General features: G+C 39.7%; 1 protein-coding gene across 1 annotated transcript in view; it reads right to left on the reverse strand.

The window, feature by feature from the left end:
* Window positions 1-4965: 4965 nt before the first annotated feature.
* The window catches only part of LOC145362021 (zinc finger CCCH domain-containing protein 10-like), a 30868-nt gene continuing 15738 nt past the window's right edge, over window positions 4966-20095 (reverse strand). Inside the window, exon 4 of the transcript XR_013889912.1 lies at window positions 4966-5225. The gene's annotated coding sequence lies outside the window, so the exon portion shown is untranslated. The remainder of the gene's footprint in view (window positions 5226-20095) is intronic.

Genomic DNA, 20095 nt, shown 5'->3' on the forward strand with positions numbered 1-20095 from the left:
CCTCATTCTTCTACACTCCAGGGAATAAAGTCCTAACCTATTCAATCTCTCTCTGTAACTCAGCTTCTCAAGTCTCGGCAACATCCTTGCGAACCTTCTCTGCACTCTTTCAACCTTATTTACATCCTTTCTGTAACTAGGTGAACAAAATTGTACACAATACTCTAAATTTGGCCTCACCAATGCCTTATACAACCTTACCATAACACTCCAACTTTTATATTCGATACTGCGAATTATAAAGACCAATGTACCAAAAGCACTCTTTACAACCCTATCCACCTGTAATGTCACTTTTAGGGAATTCTGTACCTGTATTCTCAGATCCCTCTGTTCAATTGTACAGAGTCCTAGCATTTACCCTGTACATTCTACTTTGGTTTGTCCTTCCAAAGTGCAATACCTCACACTTGTCTGCGTTAAATTCCATTTGCCATTTTTCAGCCCATTTTTCTAGTTGGTCCAAATCCCTCTGCAAGCTTTGAAAACCTTCCTCACTGTCCACTACACCTCCAATCTTTGATCCAATTTACCACATTATCATTCAGATCATTGATATAGATGACAAACAACAATGGACCCAACACCGATCCCTGCGGCACACCACTCATCACAGGCCTCCACTCAGAGAAGCAATCCTCCACAACCACTCTCTGGCTTCTTCCATTGAGCCAGTGTCTAATCCAATTTACTACCTCCCCATGTGTACCTAGCGACTGAACCTTCTTAACTAACCTCCCATGAGGGACCTTATAAAAGGCCTTGCTGAAGTCCAGGTAGACATCATCCACCGCCTTCCCTTCTTCATCCACTTTCCTGGTAACCTCCTCAAAAAACCTTAATAGATTGGTCAAACATGACCTACCAAAGCCATGTTGACTCTCCCTAATAAGTCCCTGTCTATCCAAATATTTGTAGATCCCATCCCTTATCACACCTTCCAATAACTTGCCCACCACCGACGTCAAACTTACTGGCCTATGATTTCCCGAGTTTCTTTTGGAACCTTTTTTGAACAACATGAGCCACCCTCCAATCATCTGGCACCTCCTCCGTGCATACTGACATTTTAAATGTGTCTGCCAGGGCCCCTGCAAGTTCACTACTAGCCTCCCTCAAGGTCCGTGGGAATACCCTGTCCGATCCTGAGGATTTATCCACTCTGATTTGCCTCAAGACAGCCAGCACCTCCTCCCCTGTGATCTGTAAAGGTTCCATGACCTCCCTACCTGTTTGCCCTCTTTCTGTAGACTCCATGTCCGTCTCCTCAGTAAATATGGATGCAAAAAATCCATTTAGTATCTTCCCAATCTCTTTTGGTTCCATACACAGTCTACCACTCTGGTCTTCAAGAGGACCAATTTTATCCCTCACTATCCTTTTGCTCCTTACATACCTATAGAAACTCTTTGGATTTTCCTTCCTTCTTACTGAATAATCTGGGAAACATATTTTCTTGGTCCAGCAAAGATATTTAAACTGCCTTTGAGGGTTTCCTGCAAGGCCTTGGCTCTAAGTCTTAGATGCAACGCTATAGCATCTCTGAGAAGTAATAGATGTTACAGAACCCCTTGGTTGTGAAATGGTCCTAACCTCATGGCTGTGAGTTGCGGACTGGCTTTTGGCTGAGCCATGGCTGGCCATCTGCTTCTGGGAGGGGTAACAGTTATACTATTTCCCATTTTGTTATTTCAAACTCGAGAGTCGGCTGTCTATATATCTCAAATGCTTTCTTTTTGTGGAGCTTAGCATTTCTATAACCCTGAATCATCCATTTAGGTAAATTGTTTCTGCTTGTGGAATTTAACATTTTTATAGGAGTCATCTAAGTAATCTGTTTCTACTCCTAGAACAATTCACACCTGATTATCTTTAGGTGCTCTCATGTCTTAATGCTCTGGTTACTTAGACTTGCCTGCCCCTGGAAATGCTGACTGTTACTGTTGCTAGGCGGATTTCTACTTTTTAGGTATTTTTAAATTCTTGTTACTGTTGCTGCTAGGCAAATCCTTGATATAATGGACACTTAAACAGGATCGAGTTGGTTACAGGGAGAATCCAAACTGGAAGATAATCTAGTGTGGTGCAAATCTCGCATGGGGTATACATTTGGTGCCTGATAAAATGCCCGACACACAAACTGAAATAATGCAAAAGGGGTGGCAAAGCAATTGTAACAAGAAAACATGCACTCGTGTGAAGATGGTGAGCGAGAAACCTTTGTTTCTGAAAATAAAACTTCAAATCACCCATGAGTTGGACCATAAAAGAAAATAAGTTACAGCCTTTAAAGAACTTGGCTTAGCAAAGAGCACTGTTGTGACTTTTTTTAATTCAAAGAAGGATATCTGCCTAACACATACAGATAATTCCCTTGCACTTCTTCAAAATATCATAATAATAACTGTCAGGTCTACCAGAGAGAGCTGATTGGGTCCGTTTAATGACTCACCCAAACGACAGTACTTCTGACAATGAAACACTCCCTCAGTACTGCACTGGAGTGTCAGTTTAAATTTTTGTACTCAAGTTCCTGGAGTGGGTCTTGAACCCCAACCTTCTCACTCAGGGGTGAGATTGCTACACACTGGCTCACCACTGACAAAGACACCCAAACTGCTATATTACGACCATAAAGTACTACTGTCATCAGTTGGTTCATTAGTAGGAATGGTAGAGCAGGGAACTTGCACAACTGGTGAAAGGAAAATAAAGAATTGATCAGATTTATCGCAAGAAGGCAGAAAACAGAGACAGTCTTCTTGAATCATTCTTTTGACGAGTTGGTGAGCAAGGGAGGCTCCAGCCAAAAGTGCCGGCATTTGGGTGAGAGCTAGATGAAAAATTCCCAGTGGATGGGAAATGGGTAGTGGCAGGAAAGCACCTTTACACACATCTGCAGAGAATCAGGTGGATAATTTGGGGATAAAAGGCTTTCTGAATTTAACACCCACGTCTCTACTCTCTCAGGAAGCTAAGGAAATTTGGCATACCCGCTACAACTCTCCCCAACTTTTACAGATGCATCATAGAAAGCATTCTTTCTGGTTGTATCACATCTTGGTATGGCTCCTGCTCTGCCCAAGACTGCAAGAAACTACAAAGGGTTGTGAATGCCGCCCAATCCCATTACGCAAGCCAGCTTCCCATCCACTGACACTGGCTACACTTCCCGCTGCCTTGGGAAAGCAGCCAGCATAATTAAGGACCCCCCGCACCCCAGACATACTCTCTTGCACTTTCTTCCACTGGGAAAAAGATACAAAAGTCTGAGAACCAACTGACTCAAGAATAGCTTCTTCCCAGCTGTCGTCAGATTTTTGAATGGACCCATCATATATTAAGCTGATCTTTCTCTTCACCCTGTCTGTAAATGTAACCCTCTTCTTTCCTTCTCCGCTATGTACTCTATGAACGGTATGTTTTGTCTGGTTAGCGCAAGAAACAATACTTGATTTGATTTCTTATCGTCACGTAATAGTATACAGTGGAAAGTATTGTTTCTTGTGTGCTATACAGACAAAGCACACTGTTCATAGACAAGGAAATGAGAAAGTGCAGAATGTAGTGTTAGAATTATAGCTAGGGTGTAGAGAAAGATTAATTTAGTGTGAGGAAAGCCCATTCAAAAGTCTGATGGCAGCAGGGAAGAAGCTGTTCTTGAATCGGTTGGTATGTGCCCTCAGACTTTTGTATCTTTTTCCCGACGGAAGAAGATGGAAGAGAGTATTTTTGGGGTGAGTGAGGTCCTTAATTATGCTGGCTGCTTTTCCAAGGCAGCAGAAAGTGTAAACAGAATCAATGGGTGGGAGGCTGGTTTGCATGATGGATTGGGCTACATTCATGACCCTTTGTGGTTTCTTGCAATCTTGGGCAGAGCAGGAGCCATACCAAGCTGGGATACAACCAGAAAGAAAGCTTTTTATGGTGCATCTGTAAAAGTTGATGAGAGTTGTAACTGACATGCTAAATTTCCTTAGTCTTCTGAGAAATTAGATGCATTGGTGGGCTTTCTTAACTATAGTGTCGGCATGGAAGGACCAGGACAGGTTGTCGGTGATCTGGACACCTAAAAACTTGAAGCTCTCGACGATTTCTACTTTGTTTCCATTGATGTAGACAGGGCTATGTTCTCCACTATGCTTCCTGAAGTTGATGACTATCTCCTTCATTTTGTTGATGTTAATGGAGAGATTATTGTTGTCGCACCAGTTCACCAGATTCTTTATCTCATTTCTGTACTCTAGCTCGTCATTGTTTGAGATCTGACCCACTACGGTGATGTCATCAGCAAACTTGAAAATCGAATTGGAGGGGAATTTGGCCACAAAGTCATAGGCACACAAGTAGTAGGGGGCTGAGGACACAGCCTTGTGGGGCACCGGTGTTGAGGATGATTGTGGAGGAGGTGTTGTTGCCTATCCTTACTGACTGTGGTCTGTGAGTTAGGAAGTTCAGAATCCAGTTGCAGAGGGAGGAGCCGAGGCCCAGACCATGGAGTTTGGAAATGAGTTTTGTAGCAATAAGGGTGTTGAAGGCTAAGCTGTAGTTAATAAATAGGAGTCTTACACAATACTTTTCACTGTTTCCCAATACATGTGACAATAATAAATCAAATCTATTGGTCTTTACCTATTCAATGACTGATCACCCATATGTCTTTAGGCAGGACCATTACAAAGATTCACAACCCTCTTAAGACATTTCTCCTCAGTCCTAAATGGCCAACCCCTTTATCCAGAGACCATGTCTCCTAGCTCTAGATTTCACAGCTGGGCAAAAAAACTTCTCAGCATGTACCCTGTCAATCTAAGAACTTGATATATTTCTACTAAAATTAGTACCTGTCTAAATAAGTGTTGCCATATTGGCACCTGAACCTAGCTCCACCTGGACACCACTGTTTCAGTATAGGTTCATTTATCTCCTTGCTTTATACTGCATCTTCTAACCTGCATCTATGAATCTGCATTCCAGTATGTATTTGTTATATGTACCATTATGCTCTCTGTGTACCTTTCTAAATCTATGCCTTTGGTGTAATATTATAAACATTGAGGTGGGTATCAGGGGGCAAACACTGGTTGGAGTCATACCTGCTACATCGGAAGACAGTTATGGTTATGGAGGACCAGTCATCTCAGCTGCAGGACACCTCTGCAGGAGTCCTTCAGGATAGTGTCCTAAGCCCAACAATCTTCAGCTGCTTCATCAATGCTTTCCCTCTGTCATAAGATCAGAAGTAGGGATGTTTACCAATGATTGTACAATGTTCAGCACCATTCACAACTCCTCAGGTACTGAAGCAGTTCATGTTCAAATGCAACAAGATCTGGACAATATCCAGGCTTGGGCTGACAAGTGGCAAATAACATGCGCACCACACAAATGCCAGGCAATGACCATCACCAATAAGAGACACTCTAACCACCGCCCTTGACATTCAATGGTGTTACCATCACTGAATTCCCCACTGTCAACATCCCTGGGGTTACCATTGACCAGAAACTCAACTGGACTCACCACATTAACACAGTGGCTACAATAGCAGGTCAGTGATTAGGAATACTGTGGCGAATAACTCACCTCCTGACTCCCCAAAGCCTATCCGCCAGCTACAAGGCACAAGTCAGGAGTGTGAAGGAATACTTCCCACTTGCCTGGATGGGTACAGCTCCAACACTCAAGAAGCTGGACAGCATCCAGAACAGAGCAACCCGCTTGATTGGCACCACATCTACATTCAATCCCTTCACCACCAACGCTCAGTAGCAGCGGTGTACTATCTACAAGATGCACTGCAGCAATTCACTAAAGATCCTTGGACAGCACCTTCCAAACCCATGACCACTTCCACCTAGAAGGACAAGGGCAGCAGATACATAGGAACACCATCACCTGCAAAGTTCCCCTCCAAGCTACTCACCATCCTGACTTGGAAATATATCGTGCTTCCTTCGCAGTCGCTGGGTCAAAATCCTGGAATTCCCTCCCTAACAGCACTGTGGATCAACCCACAGCACATGGACCGCAACGATTCAAAAAGGCAGCTCACCCCCCATTTTCTCAAGGGCAACTAGAAATGGGCAATAAATGCAGGCCAGCCAGTGACGGACACCCAAGTCCCACGAATGAATTTAAAAACAAAATTTGCATGTTTTGTCATTATAGACCATGCTGTGTTCAGGATCTATATTTCTCACTGAGTAATGGCACTAGTCGGCTATTTGAATAGATGTAACAAATCTACATTGTCCCTGTCATTACATTTTGGAATAAATTCCTCTTGGACAGTGGCAAAATCGTGCAACAAACATAACAATCAACGGCCCCTTTTGCATTTCACCAAACATTCTTTACCATTAAACGAGAGACTTGCAATTATATAGCCACACTGCCTTCAGCACATCATCTAGGCTGACTCTTCAATGCTATCCTGAAGGAGCGTTTTGGTCCTTCTAATGTTTCATGACCTCAGGGCATCCCAAAGTGGATAGCCAATGAATGAAGCATCTTTTGAAGCACTGGTCACTGTTGTATTGTGGGAAACATGGCAGCCAATATGCACACAGCAAGAGCCCACAAACAGCAGTACACGGGGCATTGAAGGTGGCAGGACATGGTGAGAGTGTAGTTAATGAAGCATATAGTATCCTAGGTTTTATTAATATGGACATAGAGTACAAGAATAAGGAGGTTATGTTGAACTTGTATAGCACACTAGTCAGACCTCACCTGGAGGACTGCGTCCCATTCTGGATGCTATACTTGAGGAAGGATGTGAAGACGTTGGCGAGTACAGAGGAGATTCACAAGAATGATTCCAGAGATAAAGAACTGTGGCTATGAGGATAGATTGGAGAGGTTGGGACTCCTTTCCTTGGCGAAAAGACTGAGAGGAGGCTTAATGGTGAGGGGTATTAACAGGGTAAAGAGTGAGAAACTGTTCCCACTCAAGAGAACATTAAGAACCAGAGAGCACAGATTCCAAATCGTGGACAAAAGGAATATAAGAGATATGGGGAAAATATCTTTCGCCCAGAGGGTGATTGGAGTCTGGAACAAACTCCCCAAGAGGGTGGTGGAGGCAGGTTCGATCGAGTTATTCAAAAGGGAATTGGATTGCTATCTGAAAAGAATGTACCAGCTTATAGAGATAAGGCAGGAAAGTGGCACAAGGTAGAATGCGTTTTTAGCAAGCCAGTGCAAACTCAATGAGCCAAAAGGTCCCCTTCTGCACTGTAAAGATTCTGTGATTGCACATGAAGATGACCAAATATTCAATTTTTGTGCTGTTGAATGAGGGATAAATATTGGCCAGAGCAGCCAGGAGAAACATATAGCTCTTCTGTGAATAATATTTTGGGATTTTCTTTACTTTCATGTGCGAGAGCAGGGTTTCAGTTTTGTGTCTGATCTGAAAGACATTGGGTGGGACTTTACAGCCTTGCTCGTCCCAAAACTGTAAAATCTCACTCAAAAAGTCAATGGACCTTTCATTGGTCCACCCCTCGCCCACTCAGATTCCTGTGACAGGTGGGGCAGTAAAATTCTAGCCAGTACCTCCTGCAGTGCAATACTCCCTCAGTACTACATTGAAGAGTCTGCCTAGATTATGCATTCAAAGCAGTGTGGCTCAAAGATTGGTGTGGAAGGAATTCGAATCATGGTGACTGGCATCAATACTGAGAAAAATAGGAGCTCTACTGTTGGGATGGTCTTCATCTGAACCGTGCGAGGACTGCTATTCTGCTGAGTCATATAATTCGGGTGGTAGAGAGAATAATGATAACCAAAGTGTGGCAGGAAGGTACTGAGCAAATAAACCTAAGAGTGCACCGGCAGATAAGATCAGAGTTTGCAGGAATGGTAGAATGGTAGAATAAAGACCCTGTATCTGAATATACACAACATTCATCACAAACTAGATGAACAAATAGCACAAATAGAAATAAATATGTATGGCTTCATAGCCATTGCAGAGATCTGGTTGCAAGGTGACCAAAGCATGGACCTAAATAATCAAGGGTATTTGACATCTTGGAAGGACAAGAATCTCGGAAAAGATGGTAAGGCACCTCTGTTAATTAAAGATAACATTAGTACAGTAGATGACCTTAGTTCAGAAGATCAAAATGTTGAATCAGTTTGGGTACAGATAAGAAATAGCAAAGGTAAGAAATCACTTGTGGGAGTAGGTTAAAGACCCCTTAGCAGTAGCTACTCTGTAAGACTGAAGAAATAATGGGAGCTTGTAAGAAAGGTATTGCAATAATCATGGGTGATTTTAATCTTCATATTGATTGGACAAATCAAATTGGCAAAGGTGCTCTATAGATGAGTTCAGAGGACAGTTTTGTTAGAGCAGTACATTTTGGTGCCAAAAAGGCTATTTTTTAACCTTCTAATATGCAAATAGACAGGATTAATTAATTACCTCATAGTAAAGGCACCTTTAGGCAACAGTGATCGCATGATAGAATTTCATATTCAATTTGAGTATTACAACAGTGGGTCTAATACCAATGTATGAGGAGAGTTGGCTAAAGTAAACAAGGAAATTGGTTAAACAGTAGGGCAGGTGAGAACCTGTGGCAGACATTTAAGGAGATATTTCATAAATCTCAGCAAAAACATATTCCATTGAAAAAGATTCTTTGAGAAGGATGCACTATCCTTTGATTTGATTTGATTTATTGTCACGTATTAACATAGTGAAGAGTATTGTTTCTTGCGCTATACAGACAAAGCATACTGTACATGGAGAAGGAAATGAGAGAGTGCAGAATGTAGCATTACAGTCATAGCTAGGGTGTAGAGAAGGAGCAACTTAATGCAAGGTAAGTCCATTTCAAAAGTCTGATAGCAGCAGGGAAGAAGTTGTTCTGGAGTCGGTTGGTATGTGACCTCAGACTTTTGCATCTTTTTCCTGCTGGAAAAACATGGAAGAGAGAATGTTCAGGGTGCGTGGGGTCCTTAATTATATTGGCTGCATTGCCGAGGCAGCAAGAAGTGTAGACAGTCAACAGACGGGAGGGTGGTTTGCGTGATGGATTGGGCTACATTCATGACCTTTTGTAGTTTCTTGCGGTCTTGGGCAGAGCAGGAGCCATACCAAGCTGTGATACAACCAAAAAGAATGCTTTCTATGGTGCATCTGTAAAAGTTGGTGAGAGTCGTAGTTGACATGCCAAACTTCCTGTGTCTTCCGAGAAAATCTGTGGCTAAGAACGACAGAATGAAAGGTATCCTTATTGAATCAAATTGAAAGAAAAAGCATGCAATATGGTGAAGATTAGTGGTAGGTCAGAAGATTGGGCAGATTTTAGAAACCAGCAAAGAATGACTACAAAAGATAATGAGGGGGAAATTAGAACATTAGAGAAAGTTGGCTAAAAATATAAATAAAGAGAGCAAGAGTTTTTAGAAGTATTTAAAAAGGAAAAGAGCAACTAATGTGAGTGTTTGTCCCTTCACGGTGAGATTTGGGAAATAATGAAATGGCGAAAATACTAAACCGATATTCTGTATCTGTCTTCACAGTAGAAAACACAAAGAAATCCCAAGAATACTTGTAAGTCAAGAGGTAAAAGAGAGGAATTTAAAATAATCACAATTACAAGGGAAAAGGTACTTAGAAAACTATTAGAACTAAAGACCAACAAGCCCCTTGGACTTGGTGGCTTGCATCCTAGGATCTTAAAATAAGTGGCTGCAGGAGATGGTTACATTGGTTGCATTCTTCCAAAATTCCCTACACTCTGGAAAGATCCAGTGGATCGGAAAATCACCAATGTAACACCGCTATTCATGAAAGAAGGAAGACAGAAAGTAGTTTGCCTAATATGTCATTGGAAAATGCTAGAATATATTAATAAGGAGGTAACAGCAGAATATTTAGAGAAATCATTGTACAATCAGGCAGAGCCAGCATGGTTTTGTGAAAGGGAAATTATGTTTGAATAATTTATTAGCATTCTTTGAGAAACCTTTGGATGCGCTGTACTTGGATTCCTAAAAGGCATTTGATGAGGTAAGTTTAAGGTGAAAGCACAAAGTGTAGGGGCTAACATATTATCATGGATAAGAGAGTTGGGATAAATGGATTGGCAAGATGTAACTAGTGGAGCGTGACAGGGATCAGTGCTGGGGCCTCAACTATTTACAATCTATATCAATGACTTGGATGAAGGACTAAATTTAAGTTAAATTTGTTGATGACACAAAGATAACTAGGGAAGTAAATTGTCAAGAGGACATTAAGCATCTACAAAGAGATTTAGATAGGTTAAGCGAGTGAGCGAAACAAATAGCAGATAATAGCAAATATGTGGGATAATATGAACTTGTTCACTTTGGCAGAAAGAACAGAAAAGCAGTATATTATTTGAATGAATTTCTATGGTATAAAGGGATCTGGGTGTCCTAGCGCATGAATCACAAAAAGTTGGTATGCAAGTGTAGCAAGTGATTAAGAAGGCAAATTGAATATTGCCATTTATTGCAAGGGGAATTGAGTATCGAAATAGGGAAGTGTGCTACAGCTATACAAGGTCTTGTTAGATCTCATCTGAAATACTGTGTACAATTTTGATCTCCTTGCTTGAGAGAGGATAAAATTGCATTAGAAACAGTTCAGTGAAGGCTCACTCAACAGATTCCTGGGAAGAATGGATTGTCTTATGATGAAAGGTTGAGTGGATTGAGTCTATACCCACTGGAAATAGAAGAATGATGGAATGAAAGGTATCCTTATTGAAACATAACAAGATCCTGAGGGTTCTTGACAGGGTGGATGTTGAGAGGATATTTCTCCTTGTGGAGAAGATTCAAACTAGAGGTCACAGTTTATAAGAAGTCACAGTTTATTAACTAGGAGTCTCGCATTTAAAAATCAGTAACTTCATTGCAACATTAATGTAAGCCTACTTGTGACACTAATAAATAAGACTGAGGTGAAGAGATTTTTTTTAAAAAAGGGGTCTTAGTCTGTAATTCTCTTCCCCAGAGAGCAGTTGAGGCTACATCATTGGGTATATTCAAGGCCAAGTTAGATAAGATTTTTGATTGACAAGGGGATCAAGGGTTATGGGGGGTAGACAGGAAAGTGGAGTTAAGACCACAATCAGATCACCCACGATCTTATTGAATGCCAAAGCAGACTCAAAGAGCTGAATGGCCTATTCCTGCTCCTAATCTTGTATTCCTGTGTGAAGTGTTGTTCCTTTTTGTATTGGCTTTGAGGATCCTTGTATTTGTGCCATTGTTATGCAACCTCCAATTTAAGCACCATCTGCAGTGTACATTTTTTGCCCTCTTTTCTCCACAGCCAGACTAATTCCCCCTCTCTCCATGTTTATTTAAGCTGTCATAAAGCATATTCAATATTCCTGCTAATTTCATTTCATTTCCATCCATTGACCAGCATGTGATGTTAATAATCCACTCTTCTTTGCTAATGATTATAATTGTGACTACTTTGTCACGCCCAACAAAAAAGCCAGCTCTAATGAACAAGTCTGTATTTCCTGTAAACCAAAGAGATCTTTTGTGCAACATAATCTGGCATAGTGATCTCTTGCCAAACAATAAACTTTTTATTTTAAGATTCACATAAAGATTTCCAGTAGATTAAATTTTCAAAAGATGAGCAATAACAGTCACACCAGACACTTTCATAACAGACTAAATTATCAGACAAGTTTATTTACTGAGTCATTTGCAGAAATAAACAATAACAACCAGTTGTTGAAGTCACATCAAGTGACAGCAACTTTGAGCCCGTTAAGGAAAAGGTTAAACAGACAAACCAGCTTAGTTCCTTTGAATAGCTTTTTTTTTATAGATGCTTCAAGGAGAGGCACTTAATTTCAACAACGAACAGCAAGCTGCATAACACATACAAAAGCATACCAAAATCTACCAGTGATGTCTGTGCTAAAATCAGATTATGTCATGGTTTAGTAGCATCATAATTGTGATGAACATTATTTCTAATACTTGGGTGCTCTCAGTAATCAGTTCTCCAGACACATACATCTGCTAGTAATCAATAGTATTGGCTTGATGGCTCCTGATGTATTTCATGCAGAACCAAAAAAAAGGCTTATTTCCTAACATGCAGTTAAGAAGCCATTCTGAGCATGCAATTACTTTTAAAAGAACCTGGTTTTAAGTTTAGGTATGCAGCCAAGAGAGGACATCCTTAAGCTACAAGCAAAATAATCTATCCTGTTAAGTGCCTTTACTTATTATCATGGACACTAATTAAAAATTAACTTAATTGTGTTCATGATGTGATAAATCTTGATTTCTATTCCTGTTGGTATCTTTGTTTAAAAAGATTTTATAATTGTAGCACTTTTCTCAGCATAAACAGTGCAATTAAATAATTGTTGGAAAATTCACAAACCTAGTTTTAAATTCACCAGGAGCGAAGTCATGGATCTGATTTGGTGGTAGTCAACTGGTTGGTTTTGTGCAGGTTATTGGTTCTTCATTAGCTTTTCTGCCCGTCTGATCACAATCAGTTTTTGAGCAAATCAACATAGATTGCTGGACAGATTGTAGTTCGGAAAATGTACTAGGGTGGGGGTAGGTACCTCCTGTTAGTAGTATAGAAGTTGGAGTCCAGGAATGTTGCAGCAGTTTGCTGCATGAAGATTTGCTGCATTGTGAAGGGGAAACCTGGAGTTTGGTAGGGAAAATCCACATCCTGAGCATTTGAAAAATACCCTCTGTAAATGATGAGTATCCTGAATATTTCCAAAATTAGCTCAGAAACTAGTGAACAGAACCAAGTTAAAGGACATCAGCGATACAAAATAATGAAAGGACTGCATTGTGCCCCTATTAATAGATTATCTCAGTTTGACAGATCGGAGAAGACTGGAGTCAAGCTTTTAAACTACCCAAAAGTAAGAATAGACTTGATGTTAGGTGGTGATTTGTTACTAAGAGACAAGTGAACCTATGGATTCATTCACTAGTTGTGTGGTGTGTGCTGTGTGCTCGCTCTCTGGGAGCTTTGAAAGAAAGCTGGACCAGTTCTTGGTTGGAGCAGAGGATGCATCACATAAAAAATGGTGTAATTGCGAACACACACATTTGTCAGAGTCCCAAAAGAAGCACACGAAATGATCTGCAGGATTGGTTTCAATCACAAGGTGGTTGGAATGCAATTTTCCAGGAGTACTTTTTCTCTGATTGGCAGAGGATTTTTTTCTAGTTCCTTGCCTCTCCCAAGAGTTTACAAGACTGCTGGGTAGTAGTCCACATCATCATGTGTGGGGCAGGCTTGATTGACCAACTGGTCCTATCCAGCTGTCACCATTGTATGTTCCTACGATAACAAAAATAATGGTTTGCGTTGTTCGCTGTTCCGTAATCTGCTGCAGTGTGATAATCCAATTGTGAAATTACAAAGAGTAAGTTGACAAGCATGGAATAAAAGATCTTCCTGTGTGTTCATTTGTAGAGCAAACACCCATAAACAGTAATGAGATATTAACAAGATAAGTTTTCGGTACAAGAGCATACAAGTGGATCCCATGTGAATTGCACATGATAGAGTGAGCCTGATGGAAAATTGGATGAGCAAAGATTGAAAACTGTGAATTGGTAGGTAATGACATTTTGAAGTGAATTGGCGGCAAATTCATTTTTAAAATAAAAGCTTTTGGGGCCAGGTTTGTAGATAGGAAGCTTTAGTGAAACAAAGTTTTGACGTTGGGAATGTGTACACCAGCATGCAGGATTGAGAACTTACCATTTGAAAATATTTTGAAAGCAGGCAGCAGTTTAGAAGGGTAGAATTGAATTTTAGAGTTGAGTTAGGACTGGGAACATGTTGGAAAAAAATTAAGATTTCTAATTGGAAGTGGAGGGGGTGCAGTTATGGCTAAGAGACAAAATTTTGAAATCAGGCCAAGGCTGCAAACATCGGTGACTGTTGAGTTTTTACATTCGAGCTCCCTCAGAACAATTTACTTAGTAGATGTTGACATCAACGTATTAGGAAGTAAAATAATTTACTTATATAGCACCATTCAGGACATTCCAAAGTACTTTACAGCCAATAAAACTTGGTCACTGTACTAATGCAGGAAATACAGCAGCCAACTTGAATACAATAATATCCCACAAACAGTAGTCTGATAATGGCGAGATAATATTTAAATGACTGAGTGATAAATATTGGCTAGTGCACCAGGGACTACTCCCCAGCTTTTCTACAGTCAGCAACATGATATATTCCTGGTGCACCTGAATGCAGACAAGACCTCAAAAAATACCTCAATTGGGCAGGATTTTATGGCCTCGCTTGTCCTAAGACTGTAAATCCCCCCTGGTTTTTACCATTCCTGTGGCAGGCAGGACAGTAAAATTCCAGCAAATGTATCGCTCCCTCAGTACTGCATTGAAGAGTCAGCCTAAATTATCCATTTAAGTCTCAAAAGTGGGATTTTAACCTTTGATCTTCTGACATGCAGGCATAAATTGTACACCATATGCAAGAATATTATGAGAAAAACAATGACCAAATATAAAAGGCTATATTTGAATAGCATCTATTTATATGTCTGAAATATCACCAAAGCACTTCACAAATTACTTTTTAAGTATTAAGATAGTGGCGTCATTAGGATCATTCAAATGGATTTGGGGTAGTTATGAATACTATTGGAGCAAGCTTTAATGTCCTTATTTTATGCAATATTTGGATTTCATATAATTTGTAGTTAACTAGTAAAACAACATTTGGGAAGCAGAGAACTAAACATGGTTGGACCATAGGTGTTTCTCCACAATAACAAGCTGAGGAGCTGTGAAATGCAAAGGAAACTTGCATTTACAGCACATCAATACGGCACCAAAACTAGTAGAAGTGTGGAAGCAAAGTAACAAGTTTACAAAGGAATTTCTAACTGAAAAAGTTGACACAAAAATCTTAATATATGACAACATAAGATTTTGCAGACAGGAAATGTGCACAAGTGTATGTCTTTAATATGTATGTATAATGGAGGCTTTCCTCAGTTGCCAATTGTAGTGCAGGATGTGTGTTTGGAAGTGAATTATATATTCTAGTCAATTTTGTGTGGCAATAAAACAGAGCCAAGACTAAGCACAATCTTCAAGTGAAACAGAATTATAGGCTGATAAGGCCAACATGTAGAGACGTAATTCAATCCCAGTTTTTAGGTCAGACGTTCTACATTTATTTGTATTTAATGCATTGATTTTAAGAGTAAAACATAGGACTTTGGGAAGCAGAGAAATAAAACTGGTTGGATACAAGTTTCTCAACAGAAACAAACCAAGGGGCTGGGAGAGGCATTACTGAGGCATGAGAGCATCACCACCAATCAGAATGTAAATACAATGAAATGAGCAGTTTCCATTATAGTATGATTTATGAGGAAGTGCATACAGACACAGGGTTTTAATATTTATGTTTCATTGGTGTTCATTGTCCCATCACAAATTTTCTATTTCTTGGTTTTACTCCTCATTTTTTTTAGTGTCAGCCATGGCTCAGTTGATAGCACTCTTGCCTGTGAAGTCAGAAGATCATGGGTTTCAGCAACATTTAAGCACAAAATCCAGATTGAATGCTCACGTACTGAAGGAATGCCACACCTTTGGATGTGTTCTTTTGCAAGTGAAACATTAAACCAAAACTGTTCACAGTATTCCAGGTGTGATCTAACTAGTGCCTTGTGTAGTTTTAGCAAGACTTCCCTATTCTTCTACACCATTCCCTTTGAAATAAAGGCCAACAATCCATTTGCCTTTCCAACTTGATTGCTGAACTTGCATGCTAGCTTTTTGTGATTTATGCACAAGGACCCTCAAATCCCTCTGTGCTGCAGCTTTCTCTATTTAAATAATATTCAGCTCCTTTACTCTTTCTACCAAAGTGTATAACTTCACATTTTCCAACGCTATATTCCACCTGCCAAATTTTTGCCTGCTCATTTAACCTGTCTATATCTCTTTGTGGCCTCTATGTCATCCACTCCACTTGCCTTCCCTCCTATTTTTGTCATCCCCTAAGTTGGTAATGGTACATTCATTTCCCACACCCAAGTCATTAATGTATGTTGTAAATAGTTGTGGCCCCAGCACCGAGCCCTGTGGCACTCCACTAGTTGCAGGTTGCCATCCTGAAAATACCTCTTAGCCCAATTCTCCGTATTCTATCAGTTAGCCAATCCTCTATCCATGCCAATATACTACCCCCAATACCATAAGCTCTTATCATATTAAGTAGCCTTTTGTGCAGCACCTTATCGAACATCACCAAAAATAGATTATCTGGTCATTATGACAGTAATCTTGCCTTGAACAAAGTTGGCTGCTGAATTGCCCATATTTACTTATTTATAATTCATTGTCATAAAGCACTTTGGGATATCACAAAGTCATGAAAGACATTATATAAATGCAAGTCTTTCATATTTGAATTTAATGCCAACCATATTATATTGATTTTGAGACTGCCCCTCTAGCTTGCACCATACTATTATGGAATCATAGGTACAACATAAAAAGCCACTAAAACAAAAGTGAAATACTGTGCACACTGGAAACAAAAAACTGAAATGTTGAAAATATGAGAAAAAGCCATTTTGCTCATCTGCATTTGGCTCTTTTGGAGAGCAATTTCCACTCCTTCCCCATATTCTTGGGATTTTTTCTCAAGTATTTACTTAATTCCCTATTGAATCTGTTTCCATCACTCTATTGGGCAGTGCATTCCAAATCCTAACCACTCATTCTGTAAACATTTATCCTTGTGTCACCTCTCTTCCTGGTGCCAACATCTAAAGTTGTGAGGAATTCCTTTGGTTGCCAGCTCTGGCTTGGAATCAGACCACATTATCTGGATCTTAGATAAGGGAACATTTTCCAGTAATGGCCAAATTTAGTTTCACATAACTTATCAAAATTTTCACTATAACACATCTGCTTGAATAATTTTTTTCTTCATTTATTCGTGGGACATGGGCGTCACTGGCTGACCAGCATTTATTGCTCATTCCTTGTCGCCCTTGAACTAGCTGAGAGTCAACCACATTGACTCTGTAGTCACATGTAGGCCAGACCAGGGAAGGATGGCAGATTTCCTTTCCCAGAGGTCATTAGTGAACCACATGGGTTTTTTTGACAATCGACAATGGTTTCATGGTCATCAGTAGATTTTTAATTCCAGATTTTTTTTATTGAATTCAAATTCCATTAACTGCCATGGCAGGATTCAAACCCTGGTCCCCAGAATATTAGCTAAGTTTCTGGATTAATAGTCTAACGATAATACCACTAGGCCATCACCTTCCCACTACTCCAGGTGCCCATATCATATTTCATCCAATGTAGTTTGCGCTGCAGCTCGCAAAGTTTTGTCATTTATTTTCATATTCAGTTGCTCTGCCCCTTGCTGGAGCTATTGAACATTCAGAGACAGCAATAATTTTGCAGCTACAGTAGGTTCAAATCAGGATATTTGCTACTTCAATCCTTAAACTAAACCATATCAGTTGGAAATATATGACAACCTGCTTAAAAAACGTAAAGCTGCAACTCAAGAAAGGTGTCAACCCTTTAGAGCATTCTTCTGGTCCAACATTATCATTGCCAGTGATACTAGACTGGCAATGCAGCAATATACAAAAGCAAAACACAGTTCAAACATTACATATTTAGACCATTCAGGGGTAAATAATCACCTTCATTATGATGGTTTAATTTTTTCCCAAATTCTGTGAGTAATGAATAGATGCCAACATGCTGCATAATTGAGTTTTGCAGTAAGTTAATATGACTGATGTTGGCTTCCAACCTGGCTATTTGCTTTATAACCTTTTGGCCATTATTTTCAGTTTAATCCAAGAAAACTGGAAGGAGGAATCTGACCAAAGGCAGGATCAGTTAAAACTTCATAACTATGGCTGTTATATTTTCTTCAGAGCCACAGCCACATTTTCCCATTCTCATCAAAATGAAACTGTCCTGTGGAGTATGGCTGAATGCAGTCAGAGCATTAAAGCAATAGCTGAATCAAGCAGGAGCTAAATTCAAGTGGTGTGAGGAGGAGCTAAACAAAAGGGGACAGAGCAGTCACATAAATGGAGCCAAGCAACAATTCAAGTTAAGGGAGTTGCATTAAACTTGTATAGAACACTGGTTTAGCCTCAATTAAGTATTGCGTTCAATTTTAAGCGCCACACTTTAGGAAAGATGTGAAGGCATTTGTAAGGATGCAGAAAAGATTCACGAGAATGGTTCCACAGTGGGGAAGTTTGGTTATGTAGGTAGAGAAGTTGGGACTGTTGTTCTCTGAGAAGACTGAAAGGAGATTTGATGGACTTATGTAAAATCATGAGTAGACAGGGGGAAAAAAATGTTCCCATTAGTGAAAGGATCAAGACCAAGAGGGCAAAGATTTAAAACAATTGGTAAGAGAAGCAATGGCAACATGAGGGAAAGCTTTTTCATGCAAAGACCTTAGAATCTGGAATGCATTGCCTGAGAGGGAATTGGATTGATATCTGAAAAGGAAGAATGGCAGGGCTCTGGGTAAACAGCAGGGTCGTAGCACTAAGTACATTGCTCCAACGATGAGCCAATTGTAACAATTGTGTGAAGCTGGCTCAAGAAGAACCAGTGTAAGTTATAAATTTCAGACGCAGAAGTTTAAATCCACAAGAGATCCAGCAACTTTACTGAAAGATTTAGTTCATCAAAATATAATTATTTCAAAGTTCTTTTTTTTAAATCAATTGAACCAATGAGAACACAATCAGAAAAAAACTAAAAAACAAGAATTTGAGAAACTTTAATTTCATTGCACCACACACATTAGTATTCAACAGAAATACAATGTTTTTTTTTCCCCTTTGTTCAGGAAAAGGCTTGTCTTTCTACAACAAAAGGTCGTCTTGCTTCACACACTGCCCGCAGATAAAAAAAGTGGGTGTCCTTCACCCAGCCTTTGCTTATACTGCTCTGAAACTGGCCACTGTTACACATGCAAGAGCAGCCCAGGGACAAATCCTTCAGCTATTGCCCCAGACTTTCAACATGGGGAAACAGTTGGTCTCTGTGTTCTGCAGCTTTGCTCAGTAACATAGCTGAATAGGATGATTGTAGGTCCAAACTTATGTTCTCTCCATGAAACATCCATGTCCATCTTTAGCAGAACAAGAGGCGGACACATTTCCGTAGGAGGGCATCCTACCAATTCCGTTCCCACCCTCCACCAAATCTAATAGGACAGCTCAGTAACGGTGAATTAAAATCTAATACGTCTGAGTGATAGTCAAAGGTGGGATTTGCTCAAGACAGGTACCAAAAACAATGGGTACTTAAACCGACAAGAGTTATTCTGAATGTTTAGATCATTAGATTGCCCTTCTAAAGAATCTAACCATTTTAAAATGAATGCATACTTCACACACTACAGATATTAACATTTAAATTTAAAAAATGAACTGATAACAAATGTAGTTAAACATAGTGAAGAAAACTTGTTTAATTTTCTCACAAACGTGATTTAAAAAAAAATCACAATATTTCAATTAGGCAAGATACAAAAGTAAACTGGAAGTTTAGGCTATTCTGGAAGTTATCAGTGGGAAGGATTAACTTTGGGTTACATGTAATGCCATTTTCCAACGGGAAAAAACACACTAAAAGACACAAGGCTTCCTAATCCAGTTGACTGTTTGAAAACAGTGCGATTCAGGAACAGAATGGATGAATACAGTTTTAATTCCAACAATGTGACAACACTGCTGTACATTCATCATCATCTATAGTCTGCAATATTTTTATATACTGGACATCAATTGTCATCTTCAGGTTCTCAATAAAATCTTAACTCTTCATCCAGAACTTTGTCACAAAATATTCACAGTCTGTTATATATGCTAACAAGTTATCAGCATTAAAATCGATAAAATATGCTTCATGGATCTTTTTCAAAAGCAGTGCCTTGAAAACCTATTTTGATTTGCTATGGATTTTGAATTTTCTGGTTGCAGTTAGACAATTTTGACACTCCACTTGGATGCTAAAAAATCTCAGGGAT

Source organism: Carcharhinus amblyrhynchos, chromosome X (genome assembly GCF_965287045.1).
Source record: "Carcharhinus amblyrhynchos chromosome X, sCarAmb.v2.hapA, whole genome shotgun sequence".
Lineage (NCBI taxonomy): Eukaryota > Metazoa > Chordata > Chondrichthyes > Carcharhiniformes > Carcharhinidae > Carcharhinus > Carcharhinus amblyrhynchos.